Genomic DNA, 12,196 nt, shown 5'->3' with positions numbered 1-12,196 from the left:
GTTGGGGGGACCAAGAGACAGGGAGGGACATGAGCAATCTGAGGCTCAGAGGGCAGGTGACCAGCTGGCCCGAGATAGTCCTGAGACCGGGCTTGGACCTGGGTCTCTCGCTTACCCCCTGGCTTGTCCCTGAGGTGCACACACACTTGGGAGTGCAAATCCAGCAGTCCCAGCCTCCGTTCCTCCCCCTAGAACTGCCCCTCCCTGTCCCGGCCCCAGATGTGGAACTGACACCCGTCTGCCTGGCATGTGCAGGTACAGGTCCTCACTCCGACTGCCTCATGTCTCCACCGGAAAAAAGCATCCTCTTTAAAGCTGTTTAGAAGCATCCTATGATTAATCTTTTCATTAAAAGAAGAATCAGCCCACTTCCCTGTTGAGAACATCTGAATTTTTATCGGGGGCGGGGGGGGGGTTTGCTTACCGTTAGGGTTGCCAGTTGAAAGAAAGAAAGGAGGAAGGAAGGAAAGAGAGGAAGGAAGAACAGAGAGAGAAGTACAGATCGCTTGGTGAAATCCGAATTTCAGATAAACAACAAATAATTTTGTAGTGTGTGTCCCAACTCCTGCACGGGACACGCTGAAATCCGCATGCGACCCGGGACCTGTAGCTCATCTTCTGTTGAGGGTTGAGTGTGTCCCCTAAAATGCACATGTTGAGGTCCGACCCTCCAGCACCTATGAGTGTGGCCTTATTTGAAAAGGTCTTTTCAGAGGTAATCAAATTAAGATGAAGCCATTAGGATGGGAGCTAATCCAGTACGACTGGGTCTTGATAAATGGGGAGACTTGGACGCGGACATGTGCTCGGGGCAGCGCCATGTGAGGATGAAGGGAGACGTCCCCGTGATGCTTCTCCAAGCCGAGGACCACCAAGCATGGCCAGCAAACCACGAGCAGCTGCGGGGGCCTCGGAAGGCCCCAACGTCACCCACACCTTGACCTTGGACTTCCAGCCTCCAGACCTGTGATGATGAATGTGTGTTGTTGGAGCCCCTCAGTGTGGGGTGCTTCGCTCTGGCAGCCCCCGCAAACCCACAAGGGGGGTGCGGCCCTCACTGGAGCCCCTGGGTCCGGAACACAGGGGCCTAGGCCCGGGCTGGGGGCGCCACGGTGACGCACCACAGGCTGGGTGACGCCTGCCTCCTAAGTCGGGAGGGAACGGAGGGTCCCCGGCGAGCGCGCGCCGGACCCTCGCAGCTGGGGGTGGGCCAGGCTGTGCGTGCGGGGCAAGCCGGTGCCGCCGAGCCTCGCGCGCCCTGGCCTGCGGCCTCTCGGGCTCGCCTGCGGCTGGACGGAGCGCGGTGGCGGCCCCGGGGACCGGCTGCACCCCAGCGTCTGAGGAAGGGCGCGAGCGAGCCTCTCTCACGGCCTGAAGAAGAACGCGGCCGTGAAATCAGTGATGCCACATTATTGCTTCCTGGCCGTGCGGGCTGGGCTTCCTTCCCGTGACCAGCAGCCCCCAGGGCAGCGGCTCCCGCTCTGGAAAAAGGCTGCGACACGTGTATCCTGGACAGCTGGGGCTGGAGGGCTTCCTCTTCATTGTTTGAAGGAAGACTCAGGGGGAAATGTGGAAAAAGCGGGGGGGAGGGGGGCGCACGCAGGCCGCCTGACCCGGGAGGCCAGGCCTTGGGGAACGTGGGCCTCCTGGCACAGGCCCCGGGCCCAGCCTCCGGCCCCCAGATGCCTGGGGAGGGCGTCCTCCCCACCTGGGCCTTGGTCCCGAAGGCCTGTGGAGCTGCTGTTCCTGCAGAGCAAGGGCTGGGTTGTTTCAGGGGAGCCTGGGGGCTCCCCACTGCCTATAGCAACCTGGGAGCCTGGGGACCCAAGCTGGGGGTGCCCTGCCCGTCCAAGGCCCTCACGACAGAGCTGTCGTGTTGGGCTTCACTCAGTTCCCCCCGGGGCAGGGGAAAGGGTGCTGCTGCGAAGGGTGGCGGGCCGTGGCTTCTCGGGGCGCCCGCCCTGCTCACCCACAGGTGAGCACACTCCCGCACGCCCGAGACCAGCAGTCATGTACACACCCCGTGCCCCCCAGCACTGGCACAGAACCTGCACCCCATCAGCTTGCTGCATAGTTATTACCACCTGGAAGTTGCCGGCCGGTTTAAGTCCAAGCCGAAGAACCAGGTGAGTCGGGGCGCCTGGGTGGCTCAGTGGTTGGAGCATCTGCCTTCGGCCCAGGGCGTGATCCCGGGGTCTTAGGATCGAGTCCCACATCGGGCTCCCTGCATGGAGCCTGCTTCTCCCTCTGCCTGTGTCTCTGCGTCTCTCTTTGTGTGTGTCTCAAATAAATAAATAAATAATAAATAAATAAATAAATAAATAAAATATTCTTTAAAACCAGATGAGTCAAAGAAATGCAAACTGCGTTAGCGGGTGATGACTGCCTGTTGAGGGGTCTGTTCAAACAGAAGAGGGGCGGCCACATGCTCCGACATTGCGTTCATCATCACTGGGGCCGCAGGTATGGGAACTAGGGGTCCTCCAGGGCCTTTCGACTGGAGATCCCAAGAATCTTTATAACCAACCAGAGCACCCAGGCCCCGTGGGCTGCATTAGACACGTCCTGGCGGGGCCTACGAGCCCAGCTTCTTCCTGGTGCCACTGCCCTCCAAAACACCACCACTTCCTTTAGGCTTGGGGATTGTAGAATTTCATCTCCCCAAAACCCCTTCTCCCCTTCTTCCAGCAGAAATCCCCCATGTCGGCACATGACCCCCAGGAAAAAAGAGCACACTGCCCAGCCTCCCTGGGCCAGGTGTCACCATGCCACCAAGCTCTGGACAAGCGGCTATGACAGAAGTCCTAAGTTCTGCTTCTGGGGGTCAGTGTTTCTTAAGGAGGAAGCGTCCCCTCTCATCTCCTGCCCCCTCCCCAGCGGCTGGAATTCCAGCACAGTAGCCGGATTCCAGCAGCCGTCTTGGGCTTGTGAGGACAAAGGATACACCTGAGGGATGAGTCTCTGGAAGCCGGGAGGGGCCCAGGTCCCGGGGATTTTGTGGGCTCCTGTACAGCCTGACCTTCTGGAACATCAGAGGATGCAGCTTTGGGTCTTTCTGCTTCACTTTGCCAAACGGAATGACTAATATATTCAACTGACAGCAAAACCCACCTCTTTGAATTCCCTTGACGGGACAGACTGTGTCTCACATGTCTCTGTATTTACAGCATCTGGCACATAGTAAATGTTTTGACTTGATTTGATTTGATCCAACCTTTTAGACGCCTGTGAGCCAGGGAGTAACAAAATCTACGCGGCAACTTCCTGCGGTGTCCAGTGACACTTCCCGCTTTCGTTCTAAAAATTACCTCTTTTGGGTTCCAGACAGGCCCTTGGTGAGGGATGCCAAGCTCCCTCCGGACCCAGGTGATGCCAGTGACAGGTCTGGCTGACCTCACTTCTCAGATCTAGTCTTTCCAGATGGGAGGTTCCCTCCAGGGGCCGCTGAATGAAGCCTCTGCCGGAGGCCGTGTGCAGGCCCAGGCCAGGGAGGACAAGGCCTCCAGGAAGGAAGGGCCGGGGTCAGCAGGCCTTCCGGTGGGGCCTGGGGCCGCATGCACGGGGATAACTGGGGCGGGGGAGCCCCCCAGCCCCACGCCGCCCTCACCCAGTGGCCCTGGTAGGGACGGAAGGAGCCAGAGCGTGGAGGCCGGCTCCCCTCGGTGGGCTCTAGACGTGGACGAGCAGCAGCTCTTTTTCTGACAGCCACCGTTTCCCCCTAGCCGGGGGCCGCAGGGGACGTTTTAGATCTTCCTTCATACACACCTGCATTGTTTTCATGCTTCCAAGGCCTATTTTTATGTTTTCAAAGCCGACCTCTGTCATCCAGAAGGAAACATTGAAAATCGATTCTTGAGCGCCCGGGGGCTCAGAGGTTGAGCTTCTGCCTTCAACTCAGGGCATGACCCCGGGGTCCTGAGATCGAGTCCCGCATCCGGCTCCCCGCGGGGAGCCTGCTTCTCCATCCAGCCGTGTCTCTGCCTCTCTCTCTCTGTGTCTCTCATGAATAAATAAATAAAATGTTAAAAAAAAATAAAATCAATTCTTAAAAAAAGAAGCCGTTAGTCATTAGACATAAAAACCCGGGAATGCCTGTTCACAACCTTCTCCGGGATTGGGACCCGTTTCCATCTGTGGGGTCAGCCAGACAAGGGGACGCTGGTGAGAAAAGCTTCCAGTGGCCCTGAGGACGCGGCTCTGGGGGGTTCTGACCAGAAGACATCGGACACTCCTGTCCTCAGGGTGCCAGGCAGGTCTGGGGTGCCAGCACGCACCGTTGTCGCCCCGAGACCAGGAGCCCCTACCCTACACTCAGTTTCATTTCTAATTCTTTACTTCTTTTTGTTTTTTTAAAGATTTTATTTATTTATTCATGAGAGACACAGAGAGAGAGAGAGGGAGGCAGAGACACAGGCAGAGGGAGAAGCAGGCTCCATGCAGGGAGCCTGACGTGGGACTCGATCCTGGGCCTCCAAGATCAGGCCGTGGGCTGAAGGCGGCGCTAAACCACTGAGCCACCTGGGCTGCCCCCAATTCTTTACTTCTTTTTGAAATAAGAGTCTGGCGGCAGCGGTGGGCGTGTGGTTTGGTTGGGGATGATGTCAGGCCGTCGCCTCGGCCCGGGAGCCCAGGAGGAGTGACATGCATGTCTCACAGTGAAAAGACTCGAGAACACCTTTATTTCCACACTCCATTTAGTTCTGCAGCTACTAAGTTGGGCTCCCATAAGAAAAGGCTAAAAACACCGAGCTTTGGGGCCAGCTTCACGGGAAGAACCCAAAGTCAGGGTGGGTAAGGGAAGCAGCCCCTGACCGTGGGACGTAGCCGAGTACATCACCAGGGGGAACTCCGCACCTGTAAGGGACAGATACCGCGTAAGGTGCTACTCGTGGTGTCCAGCTGCTGCGCACACTGACCCTGGTGAGCCCACGGTGCCTGCCCATTTCATAGAGGAAGAAACTGAGTCTGACCAAGGTCCCACAGCCAGTGAGTGGCCCGGCTGGAAGTGGTGCCTCCGGGCCTTCAGGGCTGAGCTGCGTCTGCCCAGACGGGGCCGGCAGGCACGGTGAGTGCCTACTGAGTAGATCCGAATGTGCAGGGGATGCTGAGGACAAATTATCCTGTGCTCCACACGTTTTCACGTACTGATCGAGCACCTGCTACGTGCGTGGCCCGGTGTGGAGCTCGTCAGAGGCACCGGGGGAAACACGATGTCGAGTGTTCCCGAAAGAGCCGGCTGCGGGGCTGCGAAGCAAGGGGCCCACGGAGTTAATGCCCAGTGTGCTGGGTCAGATCAGGTGCGCCACGGGGCCCCAGGAGACAAGAAAGCTCCCTGCTGGGTTAGATCATCCGGGGATGCTTCCCAAAGAAAGTCGGGTTTGGGCTGAGCTCCAAGGCATGAGCAGGGCAGGAATAGGTAAGAACAAAGGAAGAACTTTCCAGAAGGGAGAAATGGAATGAACGTAGAAAGGGTCAGAGACAGGCACGTGTTGGGCACAACTGGGAGATGATACCCCCACTTGCTTAGAACAGCAAAAGGTCCTGCTAGGGTCTGGAGCGACCTCAGCGTGCAGGGCACACTTCTGACCCACGCCCAGCACGGACGGACCTTGAAGACATTATTTCTTCACTGAGCAGTGAAATAAAGAAATGGTAGCGAAAAACAAATTGATGAATGAATACAGATCCTCACTGTTTACTCGGGCTGAATCATGTTCCTCTTTTAAACCCGCTGATTATGCAGATTTGTTGTTGTTGTTAAACCCCGGCTAATAGCTTTCCCTCCTCCCCGTTGTCATCTGTTGTTGTTGTTGGCTCCAACTATTTAGCAGGTTTTGCATTTTTAATAAATGTGTTCAAAGTTCACCAAATCTCGTCGTCAGGACGGTGCATATGCCGGCTGGAGAATTTTGTTCTCAGATTTTTAAACCGTGCAGATACGGAAACTCTTCAGTTGACTGCATGGCCAGCTCGCCCTAACCCTCCACCAAATCAATCAATCAATCAATCAATCAATCACACAGCGGTAACATTTTCAAACATATTTTCCAAAATGCTCAACTGTGCAAGATAAAGCAATTTCTTGGAATTCTCCGAATGTCCTCTTTGCTCTGAAGGGACAGGTTGTGCGGCTGGGGCCGAAGCACCTGCCGGGGGCTGGTCACCTGCATCCCAGAGAGGGTCACGAAGTTGGGGCCCTGGATTTTTTGCTTGTTTGCAGCTCAATGGGCCTTTTAGCTGTTGTGTCACAAGATCACCTTTAGATCTTCGAGGGACCAAAGGTTCTCTTTTCACTCTGTCATCGCAAAAAAAATGCAAACGATCGTACCATGTCTAAGGGTTTTGTTTCTACCCGAGTAGCCGCTGATCCTCGGGGGCACCGCTTTGGCATCGACCCCTTCGCCTTCCGCAACAGTGAAAGGAATGAATTCCCTGCTTCACTATCTTTGTAACCTGGTCCTGAATTCTTTTTTTTTTTTTAATTCTGAGTAAAATGCAGCCCTGCTAACTTGCAGAGCATTTCAATAACACATTGTTTTAAAGAGGTCATTTACAGTTGAGAAAATACGTTCCTTTAGTGGCTCATTAAAAAAAAAAAAAGTAGTTCTTTGTGTACTTCGTTTATGGGAACATAATCTTTTCCAGATACAGTCACAGTTACCTGTAGTTTGATCCAATTGTACAGCAAACTTCCCAAAGAATAAGCCTTTGAATGAGTGTTCGGATGTTCCCTAGGGCTCTCTAGGCGTTTCCAGCAGTGTTTGTCGGGGAAGGGACGCATTTCTGTTCGTTGTCACCTGCTCTTCCATTATTTAGCCCAGTTAAGCTGTTTGCCCCCCAGGCTTTTTCTTTCTTTCTTTTTTTTTTTAAGATTTATTTATTTATTCATGATAGACAGAGAGAGAGAGAGAGAGAGAGAGGCAGAGACACAGGAGGAGGGAGAAGCAGGCTCCATGCAGGGAGCCCAATGCGGGACTCGATCCGGTGACTCCAGGATCACGCCCTGGGCCAAAGGCAGGCGCTAAACCGCTGAGCCACCCAGGGATCCCTCCCAGGCTTTTTCTATTAAAGTCGAACTCGAAAGAAGCTTCTAAACATGTTTCCTTAGGTTTGCGAGAGGTTGGATGGACCCGGATGGAGCAGCGCTGCACACACACGTCTGGGGGTGCGGAGGTGCCCCGGGGCTCGGGACGCTTGGCTGCCCAGGAGACGCGTCACGCAGTCCAGGGCCTCAGAGCCTTGGAGGAAGGTCTCTCGTGGGCAAGGGCCGCAGATACCCATCTACCTGCCCAAAGAGCCCGGGTCGGTTTTCAAAACCGGCTGATTTGCTGCCGTGGCAGGCTCGATCTGCATTGTTTTCACTGGGTGTTTATCAGCTCTGCACCCTATTGTGCGCTGCATCCTGACCTCACTGCGGACGCGAATTGCGCGTTGCTTTTGCACACCAACAGCCAATTCCCCGTGTCCTTGACACCAGCTCGTGACCAGCAATTCAATTCCATTCTTCTTTTTTTTTTTTTTAAGATTTTATTTATTCATGAGAGCACACACAGAGAGGCAGAGACACAGGCACAGGGAGAAGCAGGCTCCATGTGGGGAGCCCGATGCGGGGCTTGATCTTGGGACCCCGGGATCACACCCTGAGCTGAAGGCAGATGCTCAACCTCTGAGCCACCCAGGTGCCTCAATTCAATTCCCTTCTCATGCTGTTCACCTGGAGCTAGCGTCAGACACCCCCAAACGAGAGGCCCGGCCCCCTAAGACTACCTCCGCTTCAGACTTTAGCCACCCCGGAGTCTCTCTTTAGCCACACGGGGCCCCCACACTTCTGTCCAGCTGCTTCCAATGCCGGGGTTCCCACCGTGCTGACAACTCACAAAAATGCCTCCCAGAACCCAGGGCGCTGCCTTCCTTACCATCACGGTTTGTTATCACAACAGGTAGAAAGGAGCAGCCCAGGGCCAGGTCTGGAAGGGCCTGAAGCATGGGAGCCCTGACCCCGGGGAACTGGGGTGTGCGACCCTCCCGGAACGTGCATGCGCTCATCAAACCCCGTCATTTCAGAGGTTCTGCTGGAGGCTTCATTACACAGCTGTGGTTGACCGATTCGCTGGCTGCTGGGGAAGGGACTCCAGCGCCTCACCCCTCCCTGGAGGGACTGCAAGTTCAAACCCTCTAATTATGGCGGGGTCTTTCTATTGATCAGCACCCACCCTGGAACTTTCTAGCGCCCTTTGGGTCATGTCATTAGCATATACACAAAACACACTCTTTTTTTTTTAAGATTTTATTTATTTATTCATGAGAGATACAGAAAGACAGGCAGAGACACAGGCAGTGGAAGAAGCAGGCTCCTCACGGGGAGCCCGATGCGGAACTCGATCCCAGGACCCTGGGATCACACCCTGAGATGAAGGCAGATGCTCAACCACTGAGCCACCCAGGTGTCCCACAAAACACACTCTTATCCAGGAGATTCCCGGGGTTTTAGGAACTCTGTGTCAGGGACTGAGGACAAATACCATATCCATTGTCCACTTGGGTTTTATATTAGGATTATTTTCAATTTTAGGATCTTTTTTTTTTTTCCTGAACCATTTTGAAGCCATTTCTCCATTTGGAGACAGTTACTTTAATTAAACTCAGATGCCGTACAATTCATATGTCCATAATGACTGTTCTGGGCGCGAGTAATCTGCAAATGTCCCAGAAGGCTAAAAAAAGACAAAATGTCAGGCAAAATGCGAGTGCAGGCTCCCTGTATACTGCATGCAGGAGTAACCTTCTGATGGTGTCAGTTTGAGAAATAAATGTTTGTAAATCTTACTCTCTTAGGAAAACTGAGTCAGTGAGGATTCTTGAGGCTGAGTGATTCATTCACCCATTCACCCCACAGACATGTACGGGGAGCTGCCTGGGTTTCAGATGCTGCAGGGACTGGGAAGATGCGGTTGCTCTGTGAAGCCTACAGTTCAGTCATCAGCCCAGAAGGGCAAACAGACGACTCCCCTATCAGGTGTCAGTGTCACACGTGGTGGCAGGTGCTGGGAGCAGAAGAGAGGCACTGAAAGCAGTTGTGAGTCACAGGGAAAAGGGTCAAAGGAGGTGAAATGCAGGCTGAAGTTTGAAGGTCACAGTAGAGATGACTGATGTTAGGACAATAAGGCTCCAGAAACTAGAAGGAGTGGGGTGAGAACCCGAAAGAAATCTCCCAAGGTCGAGCTGGGCAGAAGAGAGGTTGGCAAGAGGCCAGGTCATAGGCCTTTGCATGTGGGACCACACATTTTTGACTCGCCTCCCAAGAAAACGGGAGTCAATGACGGGCTCAAGGGAGGTGCCAGGTAATATCTGAGGTTTGGGAAGATCTCTCTGACAGCAGGTTGGAGGATGGTCCAGAGAGAGGGAGACACGGGAGGCAGGGAGCCAGCTGGGGGGCGAGCTCCCTGGGGCCAGTCAAACTCAAGGTTAGATACACCTCACCTTAGGCACCAACCACAGGTTCAGGGGTCCCCGGGATCACCATTTTAGAGCCGCTGGCTACGAATTTAGAGGTCCCCATGAACTCTCTCAGGTTTGATAATTCCCTGGAATAACTCAAAGAACTAGGAAAGTGCCATACTCGATGGTTACAGCCATATTATAGCCAAAAATACAAATTAGAACTGGCCAGAGGATGAGGCACATGGGGAGAAGTCAGGAGGGCTCTGAGTGCAGAGCTCCCACCATCGCTGGGGTCACCATCCCTCTCGCATCCAGTGTGACAACACTCCAACAGTCCTGCTCCCCAGGGACGCTCACTCGAGCTTCAGTGTCCAGCACTTCTATTGGGATTTAATTACGTAGGCACAACTTATTGAACCATTGGTTGTGGGATTGACCTCGACCTCCGATTCCTCAACCTGCCTCCCAGGGCAGGTCTGATACCGTGTGGCTTAAGCCCCAAGCCTCTACTCACACGGTTGGTCATTCTGGTGTGGCCAGACCCCGTCCTGAGTCATCTCCTATCATAAACTCTCAGGACTCCCTCATCACTGTGGGAAACAAGACACAATCACTCGGAATCCCCAGGGCTGAGAGGCTTGTCCCAGGAAGTGGGGATACAACCATTGAGGCACAGGGCTCTGTAGGAATGTGTGGTGATCCGCTTTCCTCTGGAGCTGGGACCTGCCAGAGAAGGAAGGTGTTTGAGCTGCGGTGGGGGAAGGACAACTGGGGTCCCAACAGGGGGTGGGCTTGGTAAGCAGAGTCTGTTCATCTTTTTATTACCCATGGTGTGTGCTTTGGGGGTCTTGTTTTTTTTATTATTTTTTTTAAAGATTTTATTTATTTATTCATGAGAGACAGAGAGAGAGAGGCCGAGACACAGGCAGAGGGAGAAGCAGGCTCACTACAGGGAGCCCAATGTGGGACTCGATCCCAGGACCCTGGGATCATAGCCTGAGCCAAAGGCAGACGCTCAACCACTGAGCCACACAGGCATCCCTGGGGTCTTGTTTAGAAAGCATTTTCCAATCTCTAGGTTAACCATATTCCCTATTATATTTTTCTTCTATAGGCATATCTCAGAAATATTGTGGGTTCCGTGCCAGACTATTGCAATGAAGCGCATATTGCAATAAAACGAGTCAAATGAAATGTTTGGCTTCCCAGTTCATGTAAAAGTTATGTTTACACTAGACTGTAGTCTCTTGAGTGTGCAACAGGGCTGTGTCTATAAACGTACGAACCTTAATTAAAAAGTACTTCCTTGCCAAAAGTTGCTAGCCATCACACGAGCGCTCAGTAGGTCATAATCACTGAATCACGGATCACGGATCACCGTAACACATATGATAACAATGAAAAAGTTTGAAGTACTTACCAAATCTTTCCTGACCAAAATGTGAAACAAAGATACAAAGTGAGTCACTGTTGGGAAAATGACGCCGGTCGACTTGCTGGATGCAAGGCTGGCACAAACCTCCAATGTGTAAGGAATACGGGATCTGCGAAGCACGATAAAACGGGGTACGCCTGTATTAGGCCTGTGATTGAAGTTATTATTTCATCCGGAGTCTTCTGTTTAAGCTGTGCTACAAGACCGAGGAGTCCAGCCCAACTTTGCACAAACGAGGAGCCAGGGTTCTCAACCCACTCGCATCTATGAGCTGCGTACTCCGTTCGTTGGTTTACTCGTCTATTCCTGACCTAGCACCAGACTGATTTTATTTCTGACTTTCTACCAATGGACTAAGAGAATCTGCTATTCTGAACTCGTGCTGGCGGTGGGGCTGGGGCCTCTGAGCCGGCTTTGCCCATGAGGGCTTGGGGTGGGGGAGAGGATGAGGGGCCTCGGAGTGGTGTGACCCACCCACCCACGCTGAGGTCCCTGAGCCCCGCTCTGTAGGCCACAGGGCTGGCGTGACCCGGGGACTTTGGTGCTAAACCAATCCTGGGCAAACCAGCACCGACTCAATCCAGAAATGAAGCGACGAGGCCCCTCTCGTTCTACAAATCCCTTCCCCAAGATCTGACCTGCCTGCATGGCCTCTCTTCTCAAATACCCTGCCTGAGCCACAATCACTGTCACCAGTTTCAGAAATAAAGGTTTTCCAGACACAAGATTAAAGCTCAAAGCCAGAAGAGTATTAGGTTCTAGGGCAAGGAATTGCCAAACAAGCAGGCTCCACTGTTAGTGTGTCTGCAAAGGCTGGGGCAGGCAAGGCCCTTTTCTTTCTTTCTTTCTTTCTTTCTTTCTTTCTTTCTTTCTTTCTTTCTTTCTTTCTTTCTTTCTTTCTTTCTTTCTTTCTTTTCTGGACCTCCAGTGGAAACGGAGCCAAGCCAGCAGCCACATGGAGTAGCCAGCGAACGTGGGTTTGTCAACAGGGCATGGCCGGGACAGGACTGGGGAGGTGGGGGGAGCGGCTCTGCCTTTAACAGGCGAGGAGGAGCCGGACAGGAGGCGCCTCTCCCTCTGAGTCCCAGGGTGCAGCCAGGCCAGCCGGGAGGTGCCTGCACCCGAGGGTGCGCTGGGAGGCCTGCCTGCTGCTGCTCGGCCCAGCCCAGCCAGCGCCCACTCTGGGGCCTCCCTCCCACGTTGGGGAGACCACATGCACCAGATGCCGACTGTGAAGACAGAGTCAGGTGATCCGCTTTCCTCGAGCCTGAGCCCGGGCAAGGGGCCACTGTGTGCGCCGGGGACCTGGGTGTCATCACT

The sequence above is a fragment of the Canis lupus genome, chromosome 17, assembly GCF_003254725.2.
Source record: "Canis lupus dingo isolate Sandy chromosome 17, ASM325472v2, whole genome shotgun sequence".
NCBI lineage: Eukaryota > Metazoa > Chordata > Mammalia > Carnivora > Canidae > Canis > Canis lupus.
This window is presented reverse-complemented; position numbering follows the sequence as displayed.